Source organism: Piliocolobus tephrosceles, chromosome X, assembly GCF_002776525.5.
Source record: "Piliocolobus tephrosceles isolate RC106 chromosome X, ASM277652v3, whole genome shotgun sequence".
In the NCBI taxonomy this organism is placed as follows: domain Eukaryota; kingdom Metazoa; phylum Chordata; class Mammalia; order Primates; family Cercopithecidae; genus Piliocolobus; species Piliocolobus tephrosceles.
In genome coordinates this window covers 73,695,334-73,720,255 of record NC_045455.1, presented here as the reverse complement: position 1 = coordinate 73,720,255, position 24,922 = coordinate 73,695,334, and the positions used below count along the sequence as shown (strand labels likewise).

At 41.6% G+C, this 24,922-nt stretch overlaps 1 long non-coding RNA gene across 1 annotated transcript in view; it reads left to right on the top strand.

Moving 5' to 3' along the window:
- The first annotated feature begins 2,006 nt into the window (after window positions 1–2,006).
- The window catches only part of LOC111523072, a 128,141-nt gene continuing 105,225 nt past the window's right edge, over window positions 2,007–24,922 (top strand). The window contains exons 1-2 of the long non-coding RNA XR_002725424.3: window positions 2,007–2,815; window positions 11,302–11,476. This is a non-coding gene — a long non-coding RNA (uncharacterized LOC111523072). The remainder of the gene's footprint in view (window positions 2,816–11,301; window positions 11,477–24,922) is intronic.

The window sequence follows — 24,922 nt, the reverse complement described above, 5'->3', positions numbered from 1 at the left end:
GGCCTGTTCCATCTTCATAACAGAGAAGGGCATAGGATACTTAAAGCTTAGCTATTCAAAGCATGAATTACCATATATTCCACAATAAAAAAGTGATGACTATGTCAATTTTGAAGTTGATTGTTAAACAACACAGGCTTTTAAAATAAAACAAAAACCCATTCCAGGGGTTGCAAACTGGTTACCAGTAGGGTAAATCGGGCTGTAGATGGTTTTATCTGCCCCAAAGTAGTTTTAAGCTTGTGTTTTTTTCTTAATTCTTCACCAGGGATACAACAATTTTACATTTACATCTGTGATTTCTGCCTTCTCTTTTTAAAAAAACTGGTAACAATGAGCCTTAATGCAAAATCAGCTGGAGAATAAAGAGCCCCTTTTTACAAGACGTGTGTTCTTAAATTTGCCACTGATACTCACATATCAAATTTCTCCTTCTAATTATGTTGTATAGTTTTGAATCTGGGCAGACTATCAGGCATTTGGTGAAAATGTTGTTAGGTATGTAAATAAGCAAAAACACCTGAATTTTACATGGCTATAGAATGTTGAATAATATAAATTGAACGAAAATAGAAAAGATGAATTAAAGGATGAGGGGTTGGGGGGGGGGGGAGTTTGAACTTAAAGATTCCAAAGCAAGTGAAACCATGGTACATAGTTTAGAAAATGTCATATGTGTATAACATAAGGTGGACTGTGAGGCTAACTTTAAGAAAACATCAGTAATTTGTGAGGGAAACTGACAGACTACCAAGGTTGCTTCCTTTATCTTCCTAACCTATCGATATCTCACTTTGATATTAATTCAAAATGTTTAATGAAATGACTTCTCTGATAGTTAAGAAAATTTACATATTAAAACACTTATTTCTGTAGGATACAGTCTATCATTTGAATGAGAAGACCCAAAGAATGCCTTACTAAACAATAAACTGTCTTTACGTATATCATCTGTGATCAATTCAGTAAGACTAAGTTTATTACACTTCAATTCCAGGCATAAAATGACTATCTGGTAAACTACAAAGAGCTCCTTACAAAAGAAGTCCATATAATTACAGATATTGTAGAATTCTAGGCTCTTCTCTGAAAAATGCAAAGGAACCGATCTTCAAGTACTACGGTAATCCACATCTTTCTCAGGTATGACTATACCATATACTGCAGAAATGTTTAATCAATTTTGGCAGCTCAGGCCATGAAGCCCTACCACAACATCCTAAACCGTTAGAGTCTAACTCTTGGGTCAGTGTTAAGAACTGCAGGATCTTCAAGGCTTTCTGGGAAGCTTTGCTCAGTTTGCAAATCACACAAAAGGGAAGAGTTGCCTCTTCCTGTTTGCCTGACTTCCCTTCTGGGTTTGCTTCTCTTAGCAGTTTCAGTCTCTTTGGTATTTCTCTATTTTAAAGATTTCAAAGGGATGTGTAGGGCATGAGTCAAATGACACATATCCACCACCATTTGAGGCCTGATATCCCGCGTAAGGTGGGTTGTCTCAGAATCCAGAAGTCGCTTATAGTTTGTGATAGAATTCCAACCTTCCGCAACTGCAGGGATCACCACTGAGGAGCCACAGAATGCCTTGTAGTCCTCCAGATCTGTCACTGTGGGCAGGCCCCACAAGCACGCTGCAACTGTATACTATGGAAATACCCTATGAAGGCATCTAAGAATGAGAGGTGAAGCCAGCTGGACCTCTGGGTCAGTTGGGGACTTGGAGAACTTTTCTGTCTTACAAGAAGATTATAAAATGCACCAATCAGCACTCTGTAGTTAGGGTTGTACAACGTGCCAATCAGCGCTCTGTGGCTAGCTAGAGGTTTGTAAAATGCGCCAATCAGTGCTCTGTAAAAACGCAACAATCAGTGCTCTATGGCTAGCTAGAGGTTTGTAAAATGGACCAATCACCACACTGTAAAATGGACCAATCAACAGGATGTGGGCAGGGACAAATAAGGGAATAAAAGCTGGCCACCCCCACCAAGCCAGCAGTGGCAATCCCCTAGTCACCTTTCAGGGTGTGGAAGCTTTGTTCTTTTGCTCTTTACAGTAAATCTTGCTGCTGGTTGCTCTCTGGGTGCGTGCCTCCTTTAAGAGCTGTAACACTCACAGGGAAGGTCCCCAGCTTCATTCTTGAAGTCAGCAAGACCAAGAATCCACAGGAAGGAACCAACTTCAGACACAAGAGCAACAGGCTGCTACTGCGAAGAGGCCCAAACAGCAGAGATCTCAGCACTTCCAGCATGGGCAGACAACCCAGCATCCCATTACTACACGTTGACCCCCGTCTCACGGCCACCCCTGGATGTGCCATACCCACACTCCGTCTGCCTGGTTGGAAGTGGTTTGGGGGAAGACGAAGGGATAGCAAATGGTAGACTGTCACTTGGTCCTCCAAGCGCAGGAGAGGCTGACCAGCATTTATTAACTGCGTGGTGAACGGCCCGTTGTCCGAACAGTCACCATCAGGTCCTAGCGGCAGGCCAGGTCAGCGCAGTGTCTGGTGTGAGGGCCTGGACTTTCGAAATGCATCTATGGCCAGGGTGAGGCAGCAGAGGCAGAAAAGGCCGAGGCCCAGCAGGCCAGCCAGCCCTTCAAACTGCAGCCCTCGATGCTGGTACATAGTCGTGCGCAAACTTCGGCACACGCCAGTGCAGGCAGCACTAGCTGTTGGCTGAGCGCAGTCTCCACTTAGTGGCGGTCCGAAGACGGAACCAGGGGCTCAGGCTCTGGCTTCTGCTTTGCCAGAAGCCTCTATGGGCATCTGCTTCCGCGAACTGAGCTCCTCCTCCTGCTGGACAACTTCAGGGGCAAGGTGAGTGTCTCCTTCCTAGAGGCCGTGGTAGCCTCTTTTGGAAGTTATTTTAAAAATACATTGATTTTTGAATGTGAAACCCAACTTTTTTTCTTAAACCCAAATTGTTCATGGTGCGTTATCTCTCTTGTAGGTGGCTACATTTGATTTACTAAAATTTTGTATATCATTTTTTGCATCTGTATAAATGTGAGCGAGCTGGAGCTCTAATTGTCTTTTATTGTAATGTCATTGGCAAATGTTGGTTTCAGTGTTATGCTGTCCTCATAAAATGATTTGATGAGGATTGTCTCTTAATACTTTACAGAATTTGTCTATTTTAGGTAATTTTTTTCCATAAATAGTTCGTGGAAGTCTCTGGTGAATCCTGGATCTAGAATTTTCATTAAGGGAAGGCTTCAATAGATAGAGAACTATTTTGAGTTTGCGTTTGGTTTTGATAAGTTGCACTTTCCTTAGGGTTTATTTCATCTAAAATTTTAAATTATTTGGCCTAAAGTTGTTCACAATGATCTCTTATGAGCTTTCTAATGTCTAATAGGACCTGTAATGATGTGCTCCTTCTCAGTCCTAATTTTAGTTGTGTGAGCGCTCTCTCTTCATGGAAACTGACACCCCTAACCACGGCTCATTTTGCTGGGCTGGCCAGCTCCAGCCCTGGGCCAACTGTAGCCTGGTGTCTGTTTTAATAAAATAAAGTTTTGTTGGGACACAATCACACTTATTCATTTATGTATTATCTATAGCAGCACCACAGTGCCAGAGATAAAAGAGTTTCAGAGACCGTAAAGTCTGCAACAACCAAAAAAAAAAAAAAAAAAAAAACCAAAAATTTATCTGGTCCTTTACAGAAGAAGTTATCTTATTCCTGATCTAGGCTATTAGTCTACTGAATGAACCAACTTTTTGCCTTAATTTCTCCTCTCCTATGTTTATTTCAGTAATATCTTTTATTTTTTATTTAAATTTAATTTGCTTTTTAAAAACTTCTTGAAATAGTTTCTCAGATAAATTGATTTCCACTTCTTTTTTCTTGACTAGATTATTAAACCATAAATTTCCTTCTAAATAAGGCTTTGACTGTGATTCATAAACTTTGATATATTTTCATTATCATTTAGTTCAAAATATTTTCTAATTTCCATTATAATTTTTTATTTGAATCTTGGGTTATTTAGCATTGGATGTCTTACTTTCCAAATATATTTCTAGTTATTTTTGTTGTTAATTTCTAGGTGAATTTTGGAGTCCTCTAGGAATATAGCATGTATGATTTTTTTCCTTTGAAATTTTTGAGACCTGCCCTATTCTCCAACATATGGTCAATTTTGGTAAATATTCTGTGTGCACTTGAAAAAAACGTGCATTCTGAAATTATGTGCAGTGTTCTAAATATGTCAATTAGGCCCGTTTTGTAATCCTGTTTCCCTAATCTGTGTCCTTACTGATTTATTGTTTGCTTGTTCTATTATTGAGTTACGTTATAATCTCTCATTGTAATTGTGAGTTTTTTACATGTCCTTTTACTTCTGTTATTTTGGCTTTACACAATTTTCATACAAGTATGGGTTAGGTACATACAATTTCAGAATTGTACATGATCCTGGTGGATTGACCATTTTATCTTGTGAAACATCCTTATTTATCTCTGGTAATTAACCCTGCCTCAATGTTTATTTTCCTGATATTTAATAAATTGTAGTAGCTAATTCTATGCTCAGCATTCCAGTGTCCTATCTCTTCCTTCTTTTTTTATCTGACCAATGGGTTCACACATCACACAATTCTTTACTTTTAATATTTAAATGCTCTTATAATTAGTACCTGTTTCCTATCAGCAGTATATGGCTGATTTTTATTAAGTCTAATCTACCAATCTTTATATTTCAATTTGACTTTGTAATATAGATGTACTGTATTTACTAATGTATTTTAGTAAAGGCTATTTTTCCCACTTGTTATCTTTCTTTTTCTAATCTTTATTGGCTCTTGTGAATTAATTATTTCTCATAATTCAAATGTTCTCTCTTAATATTTATATTCTTTTAGTAGTTATCTTAAATTACTGACTTTTTAGAAAATAAAACAATGCCTTTACCTCTCCCAAACAATGTAAGGACTTTAAATCTACTTCCCTCCCCATCAACTTATGTAATATTGTTGTCATATGTGTTGATTCTATATAAATTTCAAATCCTAGAGGATGCGATTGTGTTATAGAGTCAGTATTCTTTTACATTTACCCATATAATCACTAGTTCTCTTGGTTGTAACTCCTTTTGGCATCTCCTTGCTTCATTGAGAAGTCATCTTTCTTCAACCTACAGAATACATCAGTATTGGCCGGGTGCAGTGGCTCATGCCTGTAATCCCAGCAATTTGGGAGGCCACGGCGGGCAGATCACCTGAGGTCAGGAGTTCAAGACCAGCCTGCCCAACGTGGCGAAACCCCGTCTCTACTAAAAGTACAAAAATTAGCTGGGCATGGTGGCAGGTGCCTGTAATCTCAGCTACTCAGGAGGCTGAGGCAGGAGAATCGCTTGAACCCAGAAGGCGGAGGCTGCAGTGAGCCGAGATCGTGCCACTGCACTCCAGCCTAGGTGATAAGAGCAAGACTCCATCTCAAAAAAAAAAAAAAAAAAAAAAAAAGTCAGTATTTCCTTTAGTGTGAAGCTTCTGCGGTGATTTTTTTCCTTAGTTTTGTTCGACTGAAAAATGTCTTTATCTTCTTTTTTTTATAATGAGACTTTATCTTCCTGCCTTTCTAATTTCCTCCTGGCTTTTATTTTCAAAAATTTAAGTGTGATATTTTCTAGGTGCTATTTCCTTCTATGTATCTTATCTTTCTGGTGGCTAATGGAGCTTGGTTAGTATCCTTTTTCTGTTGGAACATTGAGGGTCATGGTTATTTCTTCAGCTGTTACTTTTGCTCTATTTTCTCCCCCTAGAACTCCCATTATAGGTCTGTCAGACTTTTCACCATGTCTCGTATAACTCTTAAGTATTTTTCCTGTATTTTCCATCTTTTTGTCCCTTTGTGTCAGTCAATATGTTTTATTTTGGCCTATATTCCAGTTTACTAACCATCTTTTTAATAGTATCTTTTTCTTGTCTGTTCTTTTTTTTTTTTTTTTTAGAGACAGGGTCTCACTCTATCACCCAGGCTGGAGTGCAATGGTGTGCAATAGCTCACTGTAACCTCGAACTAGTGGGCCCAAGTGTTCCTCCTGCCTCAGCCTCTCAAGTAGCTGGGACAAGAGGCATGCACCACCACACCTGTCTTGAACTGTACCTAACTGACTTTTAAATCTATCCATTTGGAATCATGCTATGAGGATTTTTTAAAAACAGCTTTATTGAGACATTAATTCACACACCATACAATTCACCCATTTAAAATGTATAATTCAGTGACTTTTAGTATACTTACATGGTTGTGTATCCATCACCACATTTCTTTTTTACATTTAGAACATTTTTAGAACATTTTTATTACCTGGAAAAGAAACCCTGACCCCTTAGCCATCACCACTTAACCTCCCATCATGCCCACCTCTGGGCAACCACTAGTCTGCTGTCTGTCTCTATAGGTTTGCTTGTTTTTGACATTTTCAGTATGTGGTATTTTGTGGCTGGTTTCTTTCACTCAGCATAGTTTTCAAGGTGGATCCATGTTGTACCATGTATCAATCTTCATTTGTTTTTATTTCTGAATAACAATGTATACGTGTACCATATTTTATTTATTCATTCATCTGTTGATGGATAATTATGTTGTTGCCATCTATTGAGTTTTATATTTCACTGATAGTTTTCAGTTTTAGAATGTAATTTGATTCTTTTTTATATTTTCTGGTTCTAACTCTTGTTAGAACTTCTTGTTAATTTATTGAACATATCTAGCTGTGTCTTATATCTACAGTATCTGGATTGTTTTTGTTGTTGCCACTCTGTTTCTGTTTCTGTTTCTTTTTCTCTCATTTTCTTTTCTCATTAGCCTTGTGTTTTTGTATACCTATTTATTCTTTATTGAACTTCTCAGATATTTTTCATGAAAAATGGCAGAGATAATTTGTGGCTCTGGATTATCCTATCCCTTCCCGAGAGGATTTACTTCATTTCTGGAAGGCATTTAGGCAAGGAAGCTGATCACCTTAATCCAATCATGCTTGACTTAACTGTGAGGTGTGGTCTATTGCTGGTTCACCCATACATTTTAGGCTTCCAATCCTGAAAGCCCAGGGTGTTTACCAGGGTCCCTCCTTCTTAGTGATCTCCAAGTTTTGACCGTTAAATCTGGAGCTGTTAAAAGCCTTTCTCTGTTTCTCAGACTCTTAGCTGCCACTTTCACTTTGAACATCAGTAACAGCCATAAGTATCAAAGTGACCCTGAATTGTGGGTTTTTTTTTTTTTTGGTTTTCTCCTCTGCCATATCTTTGCCTCACAAGTCTTACTTTCTTGATAGGTCTCATGTCTTTAAAAATATTTTAAAAACATGTATTATCCTGCTTCTGGGGTTATTCTCAGCCAGAAGGCTTCTTTGAAACAATCTAGTTGGCCGATGCTGGAAACAGAGGCCTACCCACGAATTTGTTAAGAATCATTTCTTTCAAGGATATGGTAAAGCAAGCATTCTTACACATGGCCGATTAGAGTATAATCTAGTTCACTTCTCTAAAAAGCAGTGTGTCAGTTAGCCCGTGGTCTTAAACACATTATACCCTTTGATTCAGCCGTTCTAATTCTGTGAGCAAATCAGAAATAAATTATTAGAGAGGCAGAAAATATATTTACATACAAGGATATTCATTAAAACTCTTAATAGAGAAAATTGGTTCTGAACTAAATATTCAATGATAAGGATGATAAGTATGGTACATCTATGAGATAGAATAGTATGTGGTGATTCAAAATCGTGTACTGAAAAGTATTTATTGATATAGAAGAATAAGAGATATAAAGAGGAAAATGATACATACTTTTCATGGAGCATGATTTCAATTTTTAAAAAAATTATATGTTTAGGGAAAATGCCAGAAAGATACAAACCAATTTTTAATGAACTTAATGTTAGATGGTGAGATTAAGGGTTTTTAAACATTTTCTTCTTTATACATTTTTGTATTTTCAAAGGTTTTTTATATTGAGTATGTGCTATTTTTGTAATGAAGAAAAAGTCACAAAAAAACCTAAACTCACTTTTAATCTGGCGGATTATATTCCATTCTTTTAATATAGACTTTAGCAAGCTAGAAATTCTTTACATTTTTAAAATCTTAGAAATTAAGAGAAAGACACTTGCAGAAAACCACATAGGATGTTGCTGGAGAGATGACGGTGAGCACCTTCATCATGCTCCAGGGAGATGTTGGCTGTGTGACTCTAGTTGTCCTTTCAATAATTGACAGAGGTTTCAGCCTGTGCAGACTTGGTGGTCTTCAGTTTCATATTGATTGAAAAAATACTTCTCTACACAAGTACAACAGATTTTGAAGTCTTTTTCATTGTGAAAGGCATATATCCAACCAGATTTTATTAGCTACAATTTTTGTTTTTATAAACCTCTTTGTGGTATTAGGGAAATTCTCTTCTTGAAATTCCAAATTGATTTTCCAGCTGGGTGTGGTGGCTCACGCCTGTAATCCTAGCATTTTGGGAAGCTGAGGCGGTCGGATAACTTGAGGCCAAGAGTTTGAGACCAGCCTGGCTAACATGGTGAAATCCCATCTCTACCAAAAAATTAGGCTTGGAGGCGTGTGCCTGTAGTTTCAGCTACTTGGGAGGCTGAGGCACAAGAATTGCTCATACCCAGGAGGCGGAGGTGCAGTGAGCCAAGATTGCGCTGCTGTACTCCAGCCTGGGTGACAAAGCGAGACTTTGTCTCAAAAAAGGAAAAAAAAAAAAAAAAAAAAACAAGACAAAACAAACACCCAAAAAAACTTCAAATCAATTTTCATGAGAACCGATTTTTCACACTGTTCTTTACAGAACAGGTCATTTATGGAGGGATCTTATCTTCGAAGAGGGAGGGTGAGAAGGGGCAGTTTGGTTATTTGTTTACGTAGCAACTCCATATGGGATGTTGTATTTCACATTCTTGAGTTAATCCTTAACTGATTTCTTATATCTGACCTCTATTTTCTTTGAAATGTTGGTGAACCAATCTTCTTCCCACCCACCCCAACACTTTACTTTCTTCCCCAGCTTGGTTTCAGATAACTGGCAACCTTATGATGTTTATTGCTTCAGATATGGACAGTTTGGGAACTATCGAAAGTTTCTCATTGCTCACCTGTAATAATACTTTTCATGATGGCACTAGGATCCTAAATTCTGGTCTGATTCAGGAAGATGGTCTATTTTCATATTTAAATTGTCCTGAAAATAGTAAGGCTTTCTTGATACAGGTAGGGGTCCACTGCCCTGAAATGTTGCTCAAAAGCACATTTCAATTTTATTCAAAAGCTTCTTTTATGTGTATTCCCCCAAAGCACCTTAGCTGAAAATCACATTTTATTTTAGAGCTTTATACAGACCAATGTCTCTTTCTTACTTCCTGTATACCAATAAAATTGTGTATTTCAATTTAACCTCAATCTGCCTGTGTTTAAAATATAAAGGTAAGGTTAAGGGCTTTCACTGCTAGCAACCCTACCTGGACATCTCTATTTCTAGAGAAAACCTTTTACTGAGAACATTTTATTGGTCCTGCAGCTCAACTCTGCTATAAATGCCAGCCTATCCTATTAATCCTTAGCTACAAAAACACCAGAATCATTTATGAGCTAAAGTTTTTTTTTTTTTTTTTTTTTTTTTAGCTTTTTAATTTTCTGAACCTTTGTGGTATTATTTGGGTCAGTTTGGTTGCTGGCTCTTCCCCCCTGCCCTTCAACCCAGTGTCTCTCAGTTGGGGAGAAGAGTCTTGGAACTATGGGGACCAAGAGGCTTTAGGACTGACCACCTACTGTAACTGGCTGTCTCATGCTGGCCCCTTGGCCTGATTTGAGACACAAGATGCCCCATCACTTTCCTTGTGTGTTGTTCTTCAAGTCCTGGAATCCCACACCAGCTCACCTTGTTTTTTTTGGTCTTCTTTGGGGCCTACTGCACTATTTCCAAATTTTATAGTGTGTTTAGTGGGAGGAGCTGGGAGAAATGGCTCTGCACCATTTTGTGTAGACTAGCTCTTTTTAGCTGTATAAAAGGTTTCTTCTATTCAGACTTCTCCTCTTGTTCCTAAAATGACACTCTACCTTCAGAGACCACATGTGATTTTTAATGCCAGGATTCCAAGGCTTGTTCTCTGCTCATATACGAAAGCAGTGATTGGGTTGAGGTGGTACAGAACCCGTGATACTGTCTGGACCAGTTCTCCAGCTGAGACTCAGGATCACCTAGGACGCAGTTCCAGACGTCATCCTCATACTTCAATGTCATACTCAAACGAGTTTGGCAGAAATGTGTAAATGTGTTAGAATTAGGGCCTGAGGAACCACTGTCATGCTTCATTTTGCCCTTTCATGGTTAACAAAAACAGACTGACTGCTGAGCCAGGGATCTTTGTTTCTTGGAATATTTTGCCTCACCTGGGTTCTTGCCTCCTGACAGAAGCTTGGCTGTGTCCACATTTTTATTCATCAAAGCAGGGGTCTCAAGTGAAATGTGGATGTCTCCACTGGGCTTTAGGAATGTTGGTGGCTCCTGGAGAACTGGTAGAACAGACTGGAAACCTGGGTGTCTCCTGGGAAACAACTTCAGTCACGTCTTCTGCTGGAGTTCAGACAGAGGCATATGCTGTTCTGGACTCTTCTCTTTCATTTACCTTTCATATTTAGGACATCTACAAATCTGTTACCACAATCTTCCAATATATCCAGAATCCAATAGCTTCCCATTATCTCCCTTACTACCTCCCTGACAAGCCACCATCCACTCTCAGCGGACAACTATACTAGCCCACTAGCTCATCTTTCCTCCACTGTATCTCCCCTCCCCTAGAAATGCAAGTCAGATCATGAAACTCATCTGTTTAAATCCCTCCAATGTTTTCCATCTCATTCAGGGTCAAATGCAAAGTTCTTCAGTGGCCTGTAGTGCCTGGCATGATCTAGCCCTGATACTTCACTAGTTTCATTTGCTGCTTCTCTCCTCCTTGCTCATTTCTCTCCAGCAATGTCAGTCCTTGAACGTGCCAAGCACTGCCCCACCTCGGCACCCTTACCCTCAAATTCCCCGACTGCAATGTTCTTCCCCCACACAGCTGCATGGCTAATTCTTCACCTGCTCAAATGGCACCCCTCTCAGGTTTTGCAGACCACTCTGTAAAATTCGTTCTCCGCTCTCGGGTTGCTCTTAATCCCCTTATCCTGCTTTATTTTTCTTCATGGCACTTGGCATCACCTAATATAGATATGTATCTGTTTGCCTCTTTGCCCCTTATGGAAATGAGAGATAGGACTTTAATGTGTTCCTTCTTTGTATCCAGAACCTAGAACAGAGCTTGGCTTGTGATGGGCTTCCACTGTTTAATGAATAAATGAAGGAGTAAATGAATCAAGATAACCTCATACATCTCTTCAATGTGGAATTGGAAAGCCTTCTACAGGAACTCGTCAGAAGGAAATAAGGCCTACAAGAGTTTTAACCAGTAGCTGAGAAAGGTAATTCTGAAAGCAAAATAATGACTATCTTTAGGCCCAATGCCCACTGGACACATGTCTGGTCTTTGGAAAACAATGAGGTTGTAAATAGGATCAGAAAGATTCATTTACCCGAACTATAAAATATGAGTGTGGGCACAACACTGCTCTGGGAATGTTGTTCTTCCCCTTTCACCAGGCATTAGTTTTCTATCGTGTGTAACACAATACCAGACAGCATCATTACGTCACAGTTCTGTAGGTCAGAAGTGCAGGCAGCCTTGGCTGTGTTCTCTGCTTAGGGTCTCATACAGCTGATGTTAAGGTCTTGGTTGAGCTGGACTCTTATCTGGAGGTTCTGGGGAAAAATCTGTATCAAGCTCATTCAGGTTGTAGCAGAATTAAGTTCCTTGCAGTTGCAGGGCTGAGGTTCCCATGTTTTTTCTGGCTGTCATCTGGGAGCCACTTTCAGCTTCTAGAGGCACCTGCATTTCTCCCCCACGTTGCCCGTCCATCTTCAAGCAAGCAACAGCACTTCAAATCCTTCTTGTGCTTTGACTCTCTCTGCCTTCTCTCTCTACCATTAGCGGGAGAAAACTCTGCTTTTAAAGAGTTCCTTAGGTTTATGTTGGACCCACCCGGATAATCTTTCTTTTGCCAAATAAGGTAGCATAATCACAGAAGTGATCGCTCATATTTACAGATCCCACTTACACTCACAAGGACCCACACTGTGAGTCATTCTTAGAATTCTGCCGCACATCACAATCCAGCTAGGCACTGAGAGGGTTCCTGGGATCAGAGTGCTACCTGATGGAGGAGCAGTGGTCCCCACTGTACCTGCAAGACCATTCGTTGGGGACTGTTTTGCCATGGGGTATATGAAGGGAAATGGGCTACTTCTGGGAGAGGCAGCAAGATCCTTTAAGCCTGGTAGGCTAGAGGCACTTGCAGGAATAGACCTGTTTATGCACCTGTGATGATGACTTTATAGAGACCTATAGAAAGACTTGCAAAGAATTTCCAAAGGTGAAGTGATCCTGCAGGGCCACAGAGGAATCAAATGTGAGTTATTACTGTTCGAGTGACCATGTTTGTGTGCATTCAGTAGTGAGGACTGGAAAAATGTTCCCCAGGTCAGAGCAGATGTTAGTGACCCGGGGACTGATGACCCTTCTATGGTCTTGTCCTTTCAATTTCAAGATTATAAACCTGGTAAATAGCTAAGCCAGCATTCAACCACAGGTTGTCAAGCTCAAAACCTCGTGAATTTTCTCAAGAACTCTGCCAGGAATGGGAAATGAGTGGCATGCTTACTGTGACGCAGCACTCCTGTACCCTATCACTGACCACACACCGCCTTCCTGCAGCCTAGGAATCATCACGACTGCTGTCGACTACCACTGGCAGTTAAACGGAGTTGAAATCCAGCACAGAACTTAACTCCCATCCCTGGAGACCACACTGTATCTCATTCTGGCAATGCCAGAAACGGAAAGATTTCTGCCAATTTCTTACTCAGCTGCAAAATCCTATATTGTAAATGTCAGAGGAATACCTTGACTCCCTCTATTATGTGCCTTTAGTTGAATCTGACTAGGGGAAGGGAATTTAAAAGAACTGAAATCTTTTATACATTTTTGGACTATTAAACTTATAATTCTGGGATTTTCGTCTCCTAGCTTTTCTTTTTTTTTCTAAGTATTTCACTGATTAAAATGAATGAGAAAGGAATTAAAATGAATAAATGGCAGGAATGTAGACCCAAAGAGGATATACTAAAGCCATTTGTGCTATTAAACCTTCTTAGAGGGAACTGATGATGTTAACATTAAGAGGCTGTGCTCTGTTCCCACAGAGAAGCAGGGCAGCCTTAGGTGAGCTGTCAGGAAGCTCAAGTTAGTGGAAATTACTGGAAGCTCTGAATGCATTGCTAAGAGAGGCGGGCGGGGGGCGGGGGTGGGGTCTCTTGGACAGCTGTATTTGAAACTGAGAAGGTAGGGAAGGGTCTACTGGAGTGTCACGTAGTCCTATATTTTGAAATGCAAAGGTTGTCTTCTTTGTATTGACATTTTTAGGATGCATTCACATGATGCAGCCATCTCACAATAAAGATCAGGTACTTCTTTCTAGATATTTCTTGTTCAGACAACCGAGACGAAAACAAAAACCATACTTGAGACTCAAAGACAGCAAACAGAGGTTACTCTTAAGTTGGCCTTATGAGCCCGTGATCTAACCCCCACATACTCCACCATCACTTCTCAGGATCTGGGTGGAAGTCACACTGGCCTCAAGGTTTTCAGTGTGGGCTGTTCTCTCTTTGGCCTGCTCTCAGCTACCTCTTTGTCAGGCTAACTCCTATTTAGTGGTGCATGGTAGACACATCTGATAGCAATAACTTAACAAGCATACCCTGAGAATGACCCTTATGGCAGACACATCTGAATGTGGGTTCCAAGCTCAGGAATCTGGGAGCGGCCAACCCGGAGAGTCATTCTTTATCAGTGAGGAACACCTGAGCCCCCAGCCTGTTCCCTGGAACCTGGGTCATACAGGGGATCTAGGCCCTTTTGTGTTGGGTTAAATTAAGGTTGCCAGGTGGGGATTGTTGGGAGAGGGTTCTAAGTGAAGGTGCTGTACAAACGGCATGCTTTTTAACAAGCAGCGTTGGTTCTCTTGTCTAGCCTGCTGCCACCGCACCGTCTCTTTGGGTAAGTTCCCCACTGATAAAACCCTGTTTCTCATTTGCTGGTTCTGGGACTCTTCTTTGGTTTCTTGAACTTAGTGCTGTCCCTACTGAAGTGAACAGGGATTCAACATGACAAGTTTTCTTGTCTTAATTTAGGTGTATGCCTTGTGGGGCTCTTCTCTGTCTTGCAAACCTTATCAGATGCCCCAGTTACACACTTGCCTAGAGCCTTGTACTTTGCCTCAGTCACACTTGTGGTTACTACTCAGTAATGCTTATTGAATAATTAATTTATTGTGTGCTGTAGTTCTTTTTATAAATGAGATTGTCAATTTCTTGAGGCCAGGAATTAAGTCTCTTTCATTCGCTGCTGTATCTACAAAACCTCGCTCAGTATTTAATACTCAGGTGAGGGCTTGGCAAGTGTGTGTTGAATGAATTACCATGAGAAACAAAAAACTGGGACCCTGGAGCGCTGGCTATGATAAAAAACATGCAGCAGGTGGGTTTTGTTTTGTTCATTCTCCCTCTTGTAGCATCTCTCCTCCTGCATACGTCCACACACGCCCGGCTCATGTTTATAGGGCGTAGCTCCCAGTTGACTGTTAGGTATTTCCTCAGCTAACGAACAGAGTTGACGATGACCAGGGCTGTTTTCAGCTATATTTGGAGGATTTTAAACAACAGAGATGTTTCTAAGTTTTAGCTGCTTGGAAGATTTTAAATTGGTAACCAAGGTAGTGATCGAGGAAATGTCATGTGCTATAAGAAGATTCTCCCCCATACTATTACAGGAATCTCCAAAATGAGGCTGCACAGCAGATGGCGGTAGGTGGGAGGGACATTTTTGTGGCCGTGGTGATGCAGGTGGAGTGAATTAGATCAGCTGTTTTTGTTTTTAACAGAAAAGGGTGATGGTTGAAACTGTCTGACAAGACAGCTGGCATTTTTATTAAAGCCTCCAGCAACTACACACCTTAGTAATATGACGAGGGACCCTGCCTGGTTGATTGGTAGGTGGATGGGTGGATGGTTAGTTGGTTGTTTTTTTCTGGTCAAGCTTGACTTTCTAAATGTGTAATAAAGTCATAAGACTTCCATGCCTTTGCCCGAAAGGAGCCTTTCTGGTCAGAGTTAACTGTGTACCTTGGTGCTCCCAGAGTGGTCAGTAGACATTTTATTTCATTTTGTGCTCCCCCAATGGGCAGTAGGCCTTTTAGGACAGGAAGCCCATTTCCTGGATCTGTGTCCAGAGTCTCAAGCCCAGTGCATCGCGAGAGTCAGTCCTTAAGACGAATGTGTTCGTTTAAACCCAAACGAATGTTTTAGAGGAGCCGCCTGGCCTGGCCTCTCTCACTACCAAGCGTTAGTTGACCATAGAGAAACAAGTCTGAAGCGTCTGGTGTGCGTGTGCATTTGCACCCTTTCTCCTCCTTTTTTCTGTCTTGAGTTTTTCTCCCCTCTCTCCTGCGTTTCTTTCTCTTCTTTCTTCCTCCTTGTCTCTATCTCAGTTTCTGAGTGATTCTTGTCTGTTTCTCTCCCTTTTCCTCCCTTCTCTGTGACATGAAGGGTTTATAAGTTGTGCACAGGGAACCCTTGGCAAGAGGAGAAAAGAGGGCAGAAATGCAGCTACACTATGCTGGCTGAGGCGTAAGTGCTGGCATGGGATTTTGTCTGCCCGGAGAAGGCGTCTTTTTCTAATGTACACAGAAGTGTTTTGGGGGCTAACAGCGGCCCTTTCCTTCCCTAGAATATTACCAGGGAAAACAGTTATTTTCTACTTTCTTTTCGATCCGGGCTTCCTCGTATCTCAATAAACCCTTCATTACCCTCCTTCTCCCATCTGCTGACCAAATCTGGGCAGGTTGGAATTGCATTTCTATTAGAAACATATCATTAAAAAAGTGTTTTGCAGTATTTAGGGCTTGTGTCTTTTTTTCTGCTTATCTTTGATTTTTGTTGGGCTCTTTTGAGTAGAAGAGCTAAACTTCCAATCATTTGCCTTAGATGTTTCCCTCTAATTTTCTCTTCCCAATTGTCTATATCGCTAAACCCTCCTAAGCTCTTGTTGATCCACTGGCAGTGAAGGTGTGTTTATATAACCATGGTGTTTGTTCCATAGTCTGTGACTGAAAATATTGAGGATGGGAAACCTTTGCATCTGCAAGCTGCCTGACAATCAGAACTGCAGACAGGGAAGTTTGCATTTTGGGGATGCTCTTGAGATTGAGGTCCGTTTCTAATTATCTTTTGTATCTGTAGTTCCTGGCAGATTCTTAGCACATAACAGGCATTCAGAAAGACTGCTGAATGCCTGAAGAAGTGAGTGAATAAATCCTCCCCTAGCCACAGGCTATTTAGGAGACTCACACTAGTGTTAGTAGCCAGTATAAATCCAGGTCAGGGCAGGCACTGACCCTTACATTCCACTGGTCTTAGCTGCAGTGAGATGATACTTGTATTAGGCTCTTGTGAGATTCAAGAAACAGGAGCATGCTAAGGTTAACCCACTTAAAAAACACAAAATACATGGAAGCCAGGGAGACTGGAAACCAGTTCAGTATTTTATAGACAAGGTCTCCGCAAGGCCGGGCAGATCAAGAGAGCAGGACAGATTGTTCCCTGACCTGCCTCTCCACCATTGTGATGACGGTGATGTTGGTCTGCCTCTGCTATTCCCATTGCCTGCTTCTTGCTGTTCTCCAACCTCACACCTCCGCCTGGTGTCTGGCCTTGGAGTTTCTCCCAGTTTCTGTAGATTCTCCTTTCTGGTGGCTGTCACTATAGGTCCTATTGTCCAGTTCTTCTGACTAGGTTGTCCAGCCATGTCCGAAAGAGGTTCTGCTGTGGCATGCAAAGCCCTTGTACCGGGCTGCATCAGGGACAGTGTCCTATATGTGGCAAGCCCTGGCAAGTCAGACAGGACTGGCAAGTCCCTGGCAAGTCAGACCGGGACTGTTGGGGCAAGCATCTGAGGCTCCCAGAAGCACACGGGCTGTGCACTTTGTAAAGATTGCTGCTGTATCTTGAGGGTCAAACCAGAGCGCTTTTTCAATTTACAGTCATACCTGATTCACTTAGGGCTGGGTGTCTCAGGAATACTTTTATGATACACACAAATGCAAATCCATTACGGTGCCAAACCATGTAGTCAGTAAAAAGATGAAAGAACCCCAGGTTGACAATAGAGGGAGCACTTTCAAAGCTCTCAGGCAGTGACACTTGCAGGTCACAGAGACCTAGCTCTCCTTGATTTAGGGTCACTTTTCCTCAGCTGTGATCTTTCCTTATATTCTTCACCCACAATGCCTGACAAAAGATGCTAGAGGTGCCTCAAAAGTGCCAGAGGTGGTTTTACAAAGTTTCAGTCTCTTTCAAGAAAGTGGTTGAGGAAATAGAATGAGGCTATTAGGGATGGGCAGAAATTATTTGACAACATTAAAGAAGGTCATCATAAAACTCGCCACAGCCTGGGAGGACTGCCTGATGATCATACAGAATTGGAAGGAATGATGTTGGGGCTTGTTGAACTTCAGGGGATTTGATGGGGACAGTCACTGTCTCTTTAATGATTATGCTATAAAGACTGTGCGCATTGCTTTTGGGGAATGCATTCTCCCCACCCTCAAGCTATTTCCCAAGAAATCAACACAGGACAGTTACCAGGGGAAGAGCCCTCAGCTTTCCTCTGTCTTCACACAACTGGGGCTCACTGACATTTTCTTTGCCAATGTAAAGAACAAATGGGGCTGAATCTGTTTTCTTATTCCATGGTGTCACCCTAAGTCCATATACTGTTTCCCTTCTGGGGACTTGGTATCTAGCCTGAACCTCCTGCCTGGGATTAGCAGGGGCAAGGGGATGGAGGGGAGGCTGCCCTGGTCATTGTCCTTGTTCCCACTGATCTCTCCCTTTAAGCAGTAGACTCAGTCACTGGTACCATCAATCTAGCACATTTCATAAACAGTAAATTCATTTTAAAAACCTGCTGCTGAGCAGCCATCTGTCTCCATTTTTGTCAATCTGCTGTTACAGCAATGCTAGTGTACTCTGAGGTCGTCTTTCATTAAAGACTCCTTGATCTGAAGGCGAGCACGTTAAACATGGAGACAAGAGCTGTGGGCCAGCTGAGAGTGTTTCTGACCACTAGCCTTTCATCACCAGAACCTGGAATTTAAAACTTGTTTTTGACCTAAAATGATGATATTGATGGTTTCTGTATCTTGCTGTGCTTGATTTACATACTTTAAGATTACGGAGTGTTCTAACATCCTAACTTACTACTGATAGGAAGAAGACTGACAAGTCTTATTACCATTTAAGTATTAAGTGGATAAACCAAGGCACAGAGTAGTAAAGTACCCAAGGTCACATAGCAAGGAGGAGAACTGGGAATATATCTGGAGCTATAGTCTCCCTCCTGAACAACTGAGTCATCTCTCTGTATCTGTGTGTGTGTGTGTGTGTGTGTTTTAATATGACCATTTCACAAAATCTTTACACATGGACATTTTGCTCTCCAGAGGCCAGTGTGAGCATAGCAAAGAGAACTGGAACCAGCTTTGAGCTGATTTGTAGGAAGAAGCTGACACCTGGATCCCAAGCCAGTTTTTAATACATAACATCACACAGGACCTCTCTCCACTAATCATTTTTGTTAGGAGGAAATCATATTAAAACCAAAACACCTCAACAACGTAAAATCACTGAAAGCAAGCCAGGGATGCAGACAGCAGCAGACGGGACTGTAGGCAGTGGAAATACTCTCTTGCAAAGGAAGCGTGTTAACTTACGCTCGGGCCCCATAGGCTTGTCACCAGATGAAATGATCTGAAGGAGCTCAGAGGGTATTTTCCTGTGCTTACCACCCCAAGCACCCTTACAAGCCATTTTGGATGATAGAAGAAGAGTCTAGGTGGGAAGCTGGTTCAGAGCCCGTCAGGATTCCATTATGCCCATGATGTTGGCATGCCCTGTTAACATGTTAACATTTAGACCTACCTAAAGTCAGATCGAATCTCCAAGCATAGATTTCAAGGCAGTAAGCCACCCTGTTGTTCATTCCTGTGGCATCCTGGGTTGTCACTCCCTGCATTGCTCCCCTCCGCCTTCCTTTGAGGAAAGTGCTGGACTTTGACATGTTCCCTCTAGTGTCTGTGATAATCCTCTTTGTGGCTCTTCTACTGCTTTGTTCTTATTTTTGACACATTGAGCAAAGCACCTGGAATTGAAAGGGTCAGCTTCCCTTTGAGCAATCAATGGATGCCAAGAATAATACTTCTGCCTTATTCTTATTCCTTGGGGTGATGGTTAGTTCTGTGTGTCAACTTGGCTGGGCTGTGGTGGCCCATTATTTGTTCAAACACTTGTCTAGATGTTGCTGTGAAGGTAATTTTTAGATGTGATTAACATTTCAATGAGTAGACTTGGAATAAAGTAGATTACCCTCCATAAAGTAGATGGGCCTCATCCAATCTGTTGAAGGTCTTAAGAACAAAGACCAGTTTCCTAAAGCAGCAGCAATGTTTGCTTCAAGACGGCAACATAGAAATTCTGCCAGTTTCCATCCTGCTGGCCTGCCCTGAAGATTTTGGACTCAAGGCTGTAGCATTGACTCTTATCTGTATTTACCGTCTGCCTACCTGCCCTACAGATTTTGGATTTCCCAGACTTCATATTTGCATGAACCATACCTTAAAATAAGTGTCTGTCTACCTATCTATCCATCTGCCCACTCAAACTATTTGTTCTGCTTCTCTGGAGAGAGGCACGAATACATTAAGTGACTAATATACTTAGTTAATTTCAACATTTCCTTCTCTACAAAGGACTAGAAGGTAATTAGAACATTCTGGAGCTTCCCCAGCCCTGCCTCTTATTAGCCCTGCCTCTTGTGTGATCTTGGGGAAGTTGCAAACATTGTGCTGCCTCTGTTTACTCAACTGTTAAATAGGAATAGGGTATTTGCTGCTAGGTTGTTATGAGGATTAAATGAGGATGTGCCACAGAGTAAATGTTATGTTTTTAAAATTAAAACGTGTATATTAAAACATATCCAGCACTTTGGGAGGCTGAGATGGGTGGATCACCTGAGGTCAGGAGTTTGAGACCTGCCTGGGCAAAATGGTGAAACCCTGTCTCTACTAAAAATACAAAAATTCGCGAGGCATGGTGGCACGCGTCTATAATCCCAGGTACTCGGGAGGCTGAGGCAGGAGAATCACTTGAATCTGGGAGACGGAGGTTACAGTGAGCCAAGATCATGCCACTACACTCCAGCCTGGGCAACAGAACGAGACTCTATCTCCAAAGAAATAAAAAAGAACAATTATTTGATATAATATCAAATCTATTGATTTCATGTTGTAGGCATATAAAATTGTTCATGTGTGTTCTAGTATGTGAGGAAGGCGGGAAGAAATGTGGAATGCCCTTCATGTTGTTCCTGAATCATTGCTTCTCGTTTTCTGGAGGAGTGTGGTTGGTGTGTTGGTGAAGGAAAATGCAGCGGCATTTTCATTTCATGTAAGGGTGGATCCACCCTTAAATCCTTGTTCTCCCATCTTACCACTTTATGATTTAAAGCAAAGGATACTACCTTTCTGAGACTCAGGACTTTTTAAGACCTATAGTTTGACCCTAGCTCTGTAGAGGTGGAGGTCTTGAGAATGTGCTTAGATGGGTCCACAGAAAATTCACCCTGAAAAGGAAGGCACTGGAGGACACATGCTTGACACATGACTTTGATTAGTCACCTCTAGGACGCAAGACTTCATTGTGCCTTCCCCAGTTTTGCCACTAAATTCATCCCAAATCGGTCAAGAGTGATGGCTATAAAAGCTTGGAGAACATTCTCCCCACTGGAAGCCTAATGAAGAGCTATAAAACCTGGTGAGTAGAGCAGCGAAAGGTGTTGGCAGTCGAGGACAAGTGGAAAAGAGAAAAGAACAGCTGTTAAATGATGAGGGCTTTTAGTGTGAACAGCTGTTGAGATGTCTCCGCTGGACACAAGGGCAGGGGCTTGGAGGGAAGCTTGGCACCCCACGGTCGTTACCTGGTGGTGGTCGGGGGTGGGATCAGTTTTTACCAAAAAAAAAATAAAAAGGTGTTTTTATTTTTTTCTTCTCTCATACTCTGGAGCAGTTGTTCTTAGCCAGTGGAGATTTTGCCCCCAAGGGGACTTTTGGAAATGTCTGGAGTCTTTGATTGTCATGAAGGGGGCCGGGGTTGCTGTCGTCATCTAGTGGGTGTCTAGAGCTGCTAAACATCCCACAATGCACAGGGCAGCCCCACAAGAAAATACTCGGCTCAAAATATTAGTAGTGCCGAGGCTGAGAAATCCTGCTGTGGCAGCCCTCCGTGCCTTAAAGGAAGAGTAAGCAGCCCTGGTACGGACTGTTACACTGGCGGCAATAACAGCACAGGAGTCGCATTGCTCCTCATAGGAGAACAGGAGGCTCAAATGTGTTTGGATGTTTCCTCCAAGACGATGAATTTGCTTGAATGTCTTGTGTGGTGCTGCGGGCGCTGCCTCACCCAAACTAGATGTATTTCAGAATTGATTTGGAAATGACTTTGGGACCAGTTCACCGATGGCCTCAGCATGATGGTAACATTCAGCCAGGACAGAGTCCATGACGGTGAAATGGCTTTGATGAAGTGACTTTGTTCCCGCTGTTCAGCTGGGGCTTTCGGCTCCTCATTTGATCTCCCCAGTTAGAGTACAAACTCAGAGTGGCCAAGGGCTGCGGATCCTCCGTTTCCTGGGCCTCCCTCCAGTCCTCACAAAGGGCAGGACCTCAAGAGAGAAATGTTTCATAGAGGAAAGTCACCCCCTACTTTAGTATACTTCAACAGCCTGACAATCTGAAAAAAAAAATTAGGACAGGAAGGAGAAAGCCATCTCAGTGATGAATGTTCTAAAATTAGAGTCTACAATGCAGGTATTCTATTTCTTCAGAATATTAATATACCCTCACTGGAATACATCATTGAGATTTCACTGGAAAATTAGAAAGGACAAGGGATGAGTTTCAGCCCAAAGGCTATTTTGAATATCTTAAGTGATTGAAATAAACAAATTAAAAAATGAATTTGTTATGTTCAGGACTAGATTTATGACAGGGCAGTACATTGGAGGTCATTTTTACTGTGGCACATGGGGAAGCTTCAGAAGATTTCTGTGTCCCAAAGACTGTTCACAAAAATCTTTCCCAGATTCTTCTAGCTGTATGGGAGCATAGAGAATGGTGTTTCCTATCGAAAGTATTTAAGAGGCTGTCACTTGCTCAAGATCATTTAGTCAGTGGCCAAGCCAGGACTAAAGCCAGCTTCCTGGCTATGAGACCATCACCTTGTGCTGCTCTGTCTGCCGTTTCTCATGGTGTCTGACGTTCCACCCTTGACAAGTAGGGAGATAAAGAGATAAGATGATAGGTGTTTGGAATCAGGCAGATGTGAGGATACAGCACAGCTTTGCTGCTCCTTTTCTGTGGGTCTTGCTTAACTTTTCTGATTCTTGGTTTTCTCATATGAAAGTAGAGAAAATCATTATTATTAGTGGTTTACTTACCTGTGTCATGAAAACTTCTAGGCCTCGTAAAGCTCCTTATCATAATGCAGTTATTACAGTGACTTTTTATAACATAGACTGGTGTTACTCAGATTGTGATTCATAGAACAGTTCTCAAGATGTGTTTAGGATTTTAAATAATTAATGTGTTTCATGGCTAAATAATTGTAGGAGACACCAGTTAAATCAAGGTAAACAGAATAGGAATTCTTAGAGCCTTTGATAGGCTAATGGGTGTGACTTAATAAGAGAATGTAATAAGCAGCATTTCATAAACATATATGACCATAGAATTTTTTTTAAGGGGAACATCTGATAATGTCTTGGGGATGCTAGTTTCCATGGGACACAGTTTGGGAATTATGGTAGGTTGATTATATTGATGTGTCCACTCCTTTTTTCTGGGCTTAGATATGTGACTTATTTTGGCTGATCAGCAGTTAACAGGCATGATGCAAGCAGAGACTGAGAAAGTCCTTGTGCGTTGAGGCTTGCTGTCTTGCTGCTCTTTATAACTACAAATCTTAATCTTCCCTGGCTCCTTCATCATAACTGTTGCACTGAACCCCTATAGACTCCACTGGGGATGGTACCAGGTTCAAGAGACCGAAGAAGAGACCCAGAGCCAGTGAATGAGACATGAGTTTTACTGGGGGCTTACATACAGGGGAGAGAGTCCAGAGGCGATGGGCTGGACAGAATAATTGCATGGCCTAGTGGTGGTGGGCTGGGCAGGAGAACCACAACCGCTTGCAAAAAACATGTGGCTTATATAGCATTTTCACTTAACACCCTTTCCTGACAGCCTCCACTTGGCAATTTTCATGCAACCCCAATCTCGGGGTCTCCGTCCCCCATACAGCCCATGTTCCACTGGACAGGCAGGGAGTTCAGATGTTCCTCATAGACAAAGAATGAATCTCCAGACTGGCCACTCCCAAACCCCCTAGCTCAGAATACACATTCAGGTGCACCTGCTGTATAGGGTCATTCTCAGGGTATGCTTAAGTTAATGCTGTCATTTGGCATTTACCATATGCTAACCATGAGTATAGGCTAGGGTTAGCCTGCTGGAAGAATGAGAAAGATGTGGGGGAGAGTGGGATTGACAAAGCTGAGGTCATATGACCTTATTGCCCCAAGCCAACCACTAGCCAACCACCACCAGAAACGTGAGTCTCAGCTGAGAGCCAACTGACCTAGAAAACATGTAAGTGAGTCCAACCAAGATCAGGAGAAATTTCCAACTTGAATTACAAACTTGTAGGCCTGTGAGACAATAAATGATGGTTGTTTTAGCCACTCATTTTTGTGTGGTCAGTTATGTAGCATTATGTGTAGCAATGTAAAACTGATACAGGAATTGGAAGGGAAACTGATAGGAAACGAACGTTCACACTCTGGCTCCAACTTTTTCTTTTATTCTCATATGTAAAATACACTCTCTCCCTCTTCCCAAGATCCTTAAAGGTCTCATCTAATCATAGCATCAGGCTCAAGGTCCAGGATCTCAAGGTGTAAAACAGGTCCGAATGCGGCTCCTTGGGTACAGTTGCTTTGTGTTGAAGATCTATGAGTTAAAAAGACAAGAAATTTGACCTTCCAACCTAATGCATTAGGGTAAGAAAGGACAGAATAAGTATAGTAGACAATCCCATTCAAAAAGTGGAAGAATGGCAAGCTAGTAAGAGGCACTGGCTCATAACAATCCTGAATTCTATCCCTGAAAATGCTGCCAGGACCTTCTCTTCCAGAGGAGGAAATATTCTTGATTAGGCCTCGGTTCTGCCACCTGGAAGTGACTCCCCAGTCCGTTGTTTCCTAAGGCTCTGTTCTGTACCATCTGGGTGGTCTTTTCTACCCCCTTGGCTACTCCTGTGTGCTTTAAACAATTTTCTTAGCCTGTTTCCGGATTGTGGAAATTAGAGACCTAGAGGTTTTCTTACATTTTGAATAGTCTGAGTATCTTTTAGTATAAACTGGTGATCCTTTTGTCAGTATAGTACCATCAAAACTTTTGTGAGTTTCTTATAAATCTAATGGGCCAAAAGCAACACCTACAATACTTTTAGAGCTAGGTCTCTCTCTGGATTCAACCATAGTTATTTGGACAAATTAAGTACCGTGAGACAGTGCTCTTAAGACTCCTAGTGGCACATTTCTTGAGCTTCTTAAGACTTCTAGTAGCACATTTCTTGAGCTT